General features: G+C 35.3%; 1 long non-coding RNA gene across 1 annotated transcript; it reads left to right on the top strand.

Annotated features, from left to right (window-relative positions):
• Positions 1-970: 970 nt before the first annotated feature.
• Positions 971-8,832, top strand: LOC128999151 (uncharacterized). Its single transcript, XR_008491240.1, has 2 exons — positions 971-1,109; positions 7,998-8,832. It is a non-coding gene; the product is annotated as an uncharacterized LOC128999151 (long non-coding RNA).
• The last annotated feature ends 294 nt before the right edge of the window (positions 8,833-9,126 follow it).

Below are 9,126 nucleotides of genomic sequence, written 5' to 3'. Positions count from 1 at the left end.
ACAGATTAAATTTTCAAACCAAATTAGGATCGAGATGTATTAGTTAACTGTATTTGGTTTGTAATATTTCTGTGGTAGGCTCAACTTTAATTGGTTTACTATGTAGTTTGAAGATTGTTGTTGGTGATTGTGAATAAATGTTATTTAAAAAAGTAAAAACTTTCTTTCATAATGAAATTACAAGTTTCACAATTTTATAAGATTTGTCTGATCCTGTGCTTAGATGAGATGTTACACATAAATTACCAGATTAGTACACAAACTCCAATGTACTAGGCAAACACAAAAGAGTATTGTGTTTGTGTAATAGTGGAATCACAGATACAATAGCAAAAACTAATCACACGGATGAATCAAAACAGCAAAGACTTGAGTTACACAAAGTACGACTTCACAAAATGAGACATCACTTTTTGGTCACATCTTTGCCAACTTTAAATCCATACAGTCTGTATGATGCAGCCTGCCTTCTACCCTCCGTGGATTGGCCAATGGTTTAAGGCCAGCACCAACCCCAGCAGTGGCAACTCTAGGACCCTTTCAAGTTGCCAAAGGGAGGGAGGCTTCCAGTCACCGTAAGAAATTAGGGGGATCTGTAGGTTCTTCGACAGAAAGTTTTATATTTTTTAAAGCCATTTGGTGACTTTTTAAAGCAAATTTTAACATCTAGAACTGTCTGTAAAAACCTTTGTTACGTTTTTAGGACAAAGTATATATTTAAATTTAATTTCCCAGGGTCCAATGGAGGGGCTATAGCCCCTGTAGTCTCCCCTCCTTGAATCTAAGAAATGTCAGGAGACAGATTAAATCATACAGACTATAAATATTTTGAACCTTTTTGATTAATCTTGACAAAAAAATGTCTTAATCTTTCAAGAATAAAATTATTTCAAGTTTCAATTTGCTAAATATTTTTTGTTTCAGGGCTCGCTGGAGGGAGAACCGAACAATCTTCAACACCCCGAACCCTCGGCTGATGAACGTTTCTCTGCTCCGGGACAACAAACACCCGAATGAGCAGAGACGGGGCAGCCGAGGCAGCGTTCGCGCACCCAGCCGACAGCCTAGCATGGCTAGCCTGCGTCCCACCTCACCCAACGCAAGTCAAGGTAAACTCATACGTTTACATTCTGTGGCTAATCTACGAATACAATCTTATCAAATCAAACCAGTAGTAAAACCTTCAGTATGGTGCTTTAGGGTTCGTCTTTAGGTGGTAACAATGAGGTTGTGAAAACCATACTTTCAAAAATTTCAGAAATGCATCGCTGTTCCCTTTCTACCCCACAAACTGCTAAACAAAAAGATTGGATAATATCAGTTATTGGTTTCTTAAATTTTAATCAAGTTCCCTACACCATAAACCTATTAGTGTGTACAGTTGTTTGAGGACAGAGGAAGAACTTTTAGGTATAAATTAAATGATGAAGCCATGAGGGATCTCATTGATACGACAGTACATACAGCCTCTCTTTAACCAGGAATGTGTGCCTTATCATCCTAAAAATGCTATTACTGAGCTACCCTACCGTTTTCGGTATCATTTATCTGTTCCTTCATGTTTACAGTCCAAAAGTTTACAATAGTTTGTTTGCCACAGAATATATCAAAATTGAGGTACTGAGATCTTAACTGGGAGTTGTATCTTTGTTGTTGTTGCCTGAGTTCTTGTAGGTAAGATGTTTGTGTTACCATGCATTTCTCCTAATTATATGGCATCTTCCGGGGTATTTTTGTGAATTCATCTTGTTATCACTTACACTAAGAAGATGAATTCATAAGAAGGACCCTGAAGATGCCACACAAGGTGGTGAAATGTATGGGGAGACACAAGCATCTTACCTGCAACAACTCACAACAACAACGTAAATCCCTGATATAATTTGGAACTGGAATAGCAACAAATATTTATAAACTATACTTTTTAAACTTATCAAATTTATAAAACCTATGTCTTAGAGAACTATTTGCCATCAATTTGCTTCAATAAAAATATATAAACTATTGAAAAACAATCTGAAATATTTTTTGTTAGAAAAAAGCTATCTAGTTAATCCTGACTGAAAGGCATGAATTAAAAACATTCAGCGCTGGAGTCAAGTTGGCAATGCATTTCAATGAGGCGTAAGCAAATGGAAACGTCAACCGTTGAATAGAAACTGCATGTCATCATCGCACATTATTACAGCGAGCAAAAAGATGTTTTGTCTCTGGGTTTAGAGAAACGAATAGCTTCAATTTGTAAACTAAACAAAAGCTGTAATTTCTGTGGTCCATGTACCTAAACACAAATGTGGCTTATATGGATAATCTTGTTTCATGGCTCCATGGCCGCTTGGTCATAATACATGTTTGTCTCATTTTTTTGTGATAGCATTAGAGACAAGTATTTTATACAGAAAATATTTTTAAATCTCCACTGGTCACACCAGAATACATTGAGATTATAAGAGCTTTAGAGAATAGTATGAGAAATACAAATCAAATATGTAAACTCGAGAATAATTCTTGTTTGGGAAATAAACAAATTATCAGTAGGTATCGTGGTTTATCCTGTTACTTTAATTAAGTTAATTTGTACATCTCTATAACTATAATTTTCACTACAGCATTGACTTTGATTGTAAATTCAAGAGAAATCATTTAGACATATTATTAAAATATTATCAAATATTAATTTTGATAAACAACTTTAAATTTTATTAAGTTTAACATAATTAGAATGTTAAAGTTATTGACCTTTTACCTACTGTATAACTAGTGAGACAAACGTATTATCTAACTCGGTTTTAGTATTTATATCCATCATAGTTCTTATATCAATTGGTTGTCAAGGTCAAAAATTTAGTAGCTCAAAGGGATTAAAGAAAAAAATGGATTGTTGCACGCCATGAAGCATAAAGTCAGAGGGCCAATTTCGGGTGTTATTCTGCTTGCAATGGATGGGCCATTGTTGAAAATGGTTGCCCTCTCGACAGTTTGTGCAACCAACAATGGGCCAATGGATTTACCGACTAGATTCCAAGGCCGATTGTTTTACCAAAGTCTCAATTTTAAAGTCTATCAAACAATATTCTCCAAATTATACGAGTCAGTGATTTATAGAGACGTTTTTTTACAACAAATCAATAATCGTTTACATAAAATAAAAATGTCAAATACTCAAATTAATTTTACTTTAAATTAAATTTTGGTACCACCAATACCTAAAAGCAAACTATAAAATTGTGTTATCCAAGCTAATAAGCTTACACGGAGACAAAAAATGCAAGGAATTATGTGACTGATGTCCATGAAAACCCCAATAAAGTGTCAGCATAGTTAATTTCTATTGGTACAACAATTCGTTGACTAGAAGCCCAATTGTTGATGTATTGTTAAGTGGTCAACCAAAGAAAAGCCAATCAAATTGACGATTTCCCAGCTTTAGAACAATGCTGTGAGCTTCATAGGTTAGTAGATTGGTATAATGTTATCTAATTATTAATAGTCACGGAATTTATTAATAACTGAACAATTTTTAGAGCTAATAAAACAGGGATATGAAAATGTTTTCTTTTCAAACAAAATCCCAAAACAACTCTTAAAATCAGTGTTTCTGAGAGAACAAATTTGAATCAAATCATGCATAAAGAATGTGAATTATTTAAGACACGTTACACCTAATCAATAAACTTGAAGCGATATCAACAATATCGATAACTACGATGAGTAACGAGAACGATACATAACTGGGCACAGCGTATCCGTTGTACATAGTTTAGTTACAACATCCCTGGTTTTGGTTTATATCTGGCTTTTGACAAAGTCGCTTTAACTTTTCAAACTTTCTTTCAAACCACTTTTCTTCGCTGTCTTTCCTTCACTCCCACTATTTTCTTTCCCTTTCACCTGCATGCTTAGCTCGAGTCACCTCTGATTATTCACACACTCTCAAACATCACTGTACCAGATGTACCACAATTTCAGCAACACCAAATACAATGCAATTGAAAGACTAAAGTGGCAGTAATATTTCACAATTCAAATCAGGATGAAAACTATTCCATCGCATTGCTCAATAGAAGGGAAACAACCACATTAGTTCTGCAAACTAATTTGTCCCGGGTATTTTTCTGCATAAAAATATGCTACTGTGTGGTTGAATAGGGTGATGTCTGTTTGGATAAACTTTCCATGCAGTTGGGCCATAGAGCAATTTTTGAAGCGCTCATGGCAGTCCCTTGGCTAATGATTTACTATAAATTCCTCTCCTGAAATTTGACTTGCTGCTCTTGAAAGTTGTTGAAAGTTGAAGTAGGTAAATGATTCTATCTACCCAAAAAACGTTTGTAGGATAACTCGTGGCCTTGGTTGGAAAATCCTAAAATTGAGAAAATTTACATCGCAGTGTGAGAAATCCCGACATTTATTTGATGGGTGGACAGATAAGGGGGCTATCAAGACTTTGCAGATTGATGTCGCTTTTGCTAATCTGTCTAAAGAAATTTAACTATTTACCCAGAAAGTGTTTTTGACTACTAAATAAATTATTGAAAAACCTCTGTTTAACCCAATGACTTAGAACTTTATACTGAACAAGATTAATATTTGGGGAATGTTAGAGATTATACTAGACATGTATTTGATGTGCATCAACTTGAAAAGTTATACAGAGGTTAACCGTAAATTAAGGTCTCCACCGAGCTCTCGTCCAGCCAAGCAGGCTAGTTCAAATCTGAGATCAAAGACAAACATTGATTTATTTACTTCAATTCTAGACAGTTCCCACCCTGAGGTTACAAATAGTATTATAGTAACCAAAACTAAGAGAAGGAAAATCGACGTTACCACCAAGTATGAATTTCATTTGGTGATTAGATTTGTATGATCCCACGCTTGACGCTATTAAAGTCCATGGGTAGCCAGTTGACGAATGAACTAAAGAATGATGAATGAAGTAAAGTATTTGGATGTAGGAAATGTGCGAAATGTATGGAGGAAGTTGAGAGGTGGTCAGAGGCCTGTGGTTTGCGTGTGATGCGCATAAATCACATCCCGTGTTAAGGGCCCAAGAAATAATTGTGCCCCCACCCCTCTTCCTTGAGGGGAATTTCCTTCTTACTTGCGCCTCATTTATTAAAGGGACTCTTTTTTTGCACAATGTTTTGAACGGTGCATGCCGGTTTCAATAGTTTATCATCCTCGTTTGAGGCTGTGACGAAATTTGAGGAAATTCTGTAATGTGGATAGGGGTGTGAGTGAACGACAGATTGTAATAATGATAGAAGAGGCCTCTAGGACTACTAAGGATCAGCAAGCAAAGTGTCCTCATCTTCAATAACTATATCGATGGGAACTGTTGGAAACTGTGCTGATAGACTTGTTGAACAAATGCAGCCTTTTGCCAAATCCCTAAACCACTTAAGCATTTTCTACCTCTAAACACTTTTCTGCATACGCATCTGTCAACTGGCTAAGGGTTATAATAGGGGTTGCCCTCCTTCCACTGGAACCTATGATCATTTATACTTTTACCAACACAATTTGGAGCAATCATTGTCCCTCACTGAAATATTGATTTGGCGTGACTCATTGTCACATGGAGGTGGGAATTGGCCATAATTTTAGTGGATAAAGTAAAGAACACTGTGTGGGTTTAAGATTTGAATTAGGCAGCTACATGAGACCTTAATTTACGGACAGCCCTCGTTTGGAGTACCTAAAGGTTCACACACTTGACACCAACATACACAGTGTGTGGATAATTAGAGTGACGTAGAGGCGTAGAGGCGTAGTGGCGCGCTGCGTGGTGTGATGTCTAACTCTGTCTGTGTGCTGGAAGATGGTTCCTTGCCTCTCCAGGTTCCAGGGTATCACGATGCGGTTCCCGTGGTAGCAGCGGTGGCTCTCCTCGCCTGACGTCCCCCACCAGGGCCGCCAACAATGTAACTCACAATGATCCTAGCGCATAATTTACTCTCATGAGGTAATGGTGCCAACTTAGCAGCTTATCATACATTTTCAAAAAAACTTTGGCTTGGTTGGCAGTCATTTGTCATCTTGGTGTTTTGCTGGAATTCAACTGTCCCAGTCTAAAATAACTTTACTAAATCTTCAATTAATAAAAATAAATTTGATCTAAACCATTTTGAATATTTATAATTATTTTTGTAAAGAATGTAGGCTTTCCTAATATAAAGGCTGCTTCTATAAATTTAATCTAGGTGTACTCTCATATTGAAGTGGGTTTAACTTATATTAAAAACAGCAAAGTAGTACTTAAGAAATCTTATATCTGAAATATTTCAAATATTATAAATCCTGACTAAACATGTTTTAATATACTCCAGTTCTAAATCAATTAGATTAAGTATTAGAATTATTAATTTCATGTTAAATCATCCTCATTATATATCCTTTAATTATTTTCTGTCAATATTGTTTTAAATAATCTACAGAAAATCAAAGAATTTCAATTTTTGTTTATTTTAAAATAATAGGCTTGTAATTTTAAAAACTAGAAGGCACCAAGTAAAAAAGAAGAGATTATTTGCATAAACAATGACTTTTTAATGACACACTCTGTATTTAATTTTAAATAGGCAACAATTTATATTGTTTTACTATATGTGGTTAAAAAACTCTTTCCTTACACAAATATTTTAAGGTTTTATCTAAATTTTATCGGATTATTTGACAATTTTAAATCAAATGCATATTTTTTTTCCTTAAACTTGAAATTAATATTATTTTGGTACCATTCTTTTCATACAAAATATGTTACTTTCATATCACTAATTAATGAACCTGATAAAATGTAAGTTGCATTCTAAAACCTTTAAATTGCTATCACCCTTTTGTAACAAATATTTATTACTCTTTCTGACTGATATTCATTTTTTAGTATGCAAGTTTTCATCTATAAAATAAATTTTTTAAACCCAGTATGTATCGAGCTTATTTTGTACTCCAATCACGTGAAAATCCATAAACACATCTTAAAATCCACTTTTAAATCCAAGAAAACACGTACAACATGATTTTAAATATCTCAAACTGGTATAAAGTCACAGAAACTAACATGTTTGTGGATGATTTCTTTTGTACATACAACTTCACCCTTTGAGCCCTGGTTACAGGACAGATGCAAATTTTCCCACATTTTTCAGCCTGAGAAGTTGCTTGCATAATTTATTGTCAGGTCGCCATCGCTTTAGTGTTTACTGCGCTTTCTTTTACTGTAAATACTTTTTCTAATCTATTTTATCTATCAATCTTCTATTTTCTTTTCACTTGAGCATTTTAGCACCAGCTTAGCAAGTAGTAACAACATTTTATTTTTATTTTTTGTTTTGTAATGTACTTCTATGGTATTTTCCATTCTATTTAACTCTGAATCTTGCTTGCTTTCATTTGTGTTCCTTTTATAACTTTTCTTCACCACAGGAATACAGAGGATACAGCATTGAGTTGGTTGGACTGGTAATATTTTGGGTAAGGTAACTTATGTCTATTTCAGGAAATTTCTAATAACACTGTGCTTCTAAACGCAAGACATGTTCAATGTTCATGCCCTCAGCAGTTTTTCAATATTGTGTATTTTACAATCTGAAACATTTATGTACAAGGCTAACAAAACAACTGCATATCAATATCTTGGGATTATAACATTATCAGGTATATTCAGTAGTCAAACAGTTGTCTTTATAATTATTTTATTCATTTAAATGTTGATAGGGTAACCGTTGTTACCTCGAGTTTACTAACAGCCTTTCAGGAATCTATATAAAAAATGTGATTCTAGTGTATGTTCTTGATAACCAAGCACTGTGCTTCATGCTAATGCCACAAGGCTACATGCCGCAAGCTACATAGCCTGGCTGACTGATGACTCGCCATCGCATCATTGCCTGATCTGACCATTGCCTGATCCATCATCTCTGACCATTGCCTGATCCATCATCTCTGACCATTGCCTTATCCGTGTCTCTGATCTCTTCTGTTTCCTGTTTCAGGGGTGGCCTAGGTGTACCTGGCCCAGTAAATTGGACAGTCAAAGTACAGGGACCAGACTACATTACTCTATAGTGACCATTGGACATTCCATCACTCTTATAGCCTTTTCTACGCTGCTAAACTTTAAGCAATTTTACAATCTCACTTATCAATCGACACGTACTCTAGACTTAGTGGTCCTAGATTAGCTTTCTTTATTCAGTAACGTATACAAAGATTTATTCTGTCCAGTAGACTAGAAAGGCGAGCTCATCTTTAGATCAAAATTCGCTTAGGGAAAGTCTATTGTCGAGAATAATTTTTTACGTATTTTTAACAAACTGTAAATTTATTTAGTGCCTCTGTAAAGCTTAGTGGATTGAGCACTTTTAAATTACCACTTTACCGTAGGAGAACGTAGCCGTAGGGCGTAGGGCGTAGAGCGCAGACGCAGGGTGGCGCTCGAGTGACCTGTCAGTTCCAGGGTCGGTCTCTCGAGTGCAGGGGTGGGGCTCAACCGGGAAAGTTAAGGGAAGACTTTCCCGGTTGGCAGTGGTCGGTCGCGTACCCGAGCTCAAGCCAAGCTGATCTGTGAGATATTATTTCTCGGCACGGTTTTACGGTAGTTTTGCTTCGTAGAAGTTCGTTTCGTGCCAATTTTCACATTTTAAAGTCTTCCTTCTTCAGTTTAGCACAAGAGGGTGTTAGTATCCGGCACATTAAAGTTAGAGATTGTAGTTTATTTATCATATTTAATCGTGTATTTCCGATTTTCGCTGTGTTCAGCGACATGTACCTATTGTACTTTAATTATTCTCCTACCAGCGTACTTGATTATAAAGTTTACCTTCTTTACTGAGAGTTTCATTTCCCTAAGTATTCCGAGAGTGAAGAGAATGATAAATTGAATTGCTTGCATCACTTGTGTTTATTTATTTCTCCTTTTATACCAAATTAGTTGATAATATTTTTGATAGAACATTGCAATATTCATTAAATATATATTTTTTTATATAATCAATAATCAAGTAGATCTGAAAATATATTCGAAGAGGTAAGAAATAAGGTTGAATGTTATCTAGTCCATTACGGTACCTCTAACTAGACATGGTCGCTGCTTTCTGTTCACTATGTCAAGATGAAACTGCA

The sequence above is a fragment of the Macrosteles quadrilineatus genome, unplaced genomic scaffold (assembly GCF_028750875.1).
Source record: "Macrosteles quadrilineatus isolate MER2022 unplaced genomic scaffold, UCM_ALF_1.0 Scaffold_7__1_contigs__length_78375512, whole genome shotgun sequence".
In the NCBI taxonomy this organism is placed as follows: domain Eukaryota; kingdom Metazoa; phylum Arthropoda; class Insecta; order Hemiptera; family Cicadellidae; genus Macrosteles; species Macrosteles quadrilineatus.
Note: the sequence above shows the minus strand (reverse complement) of the source record. Positions and strands in the feature narration are given on the sequence as shown.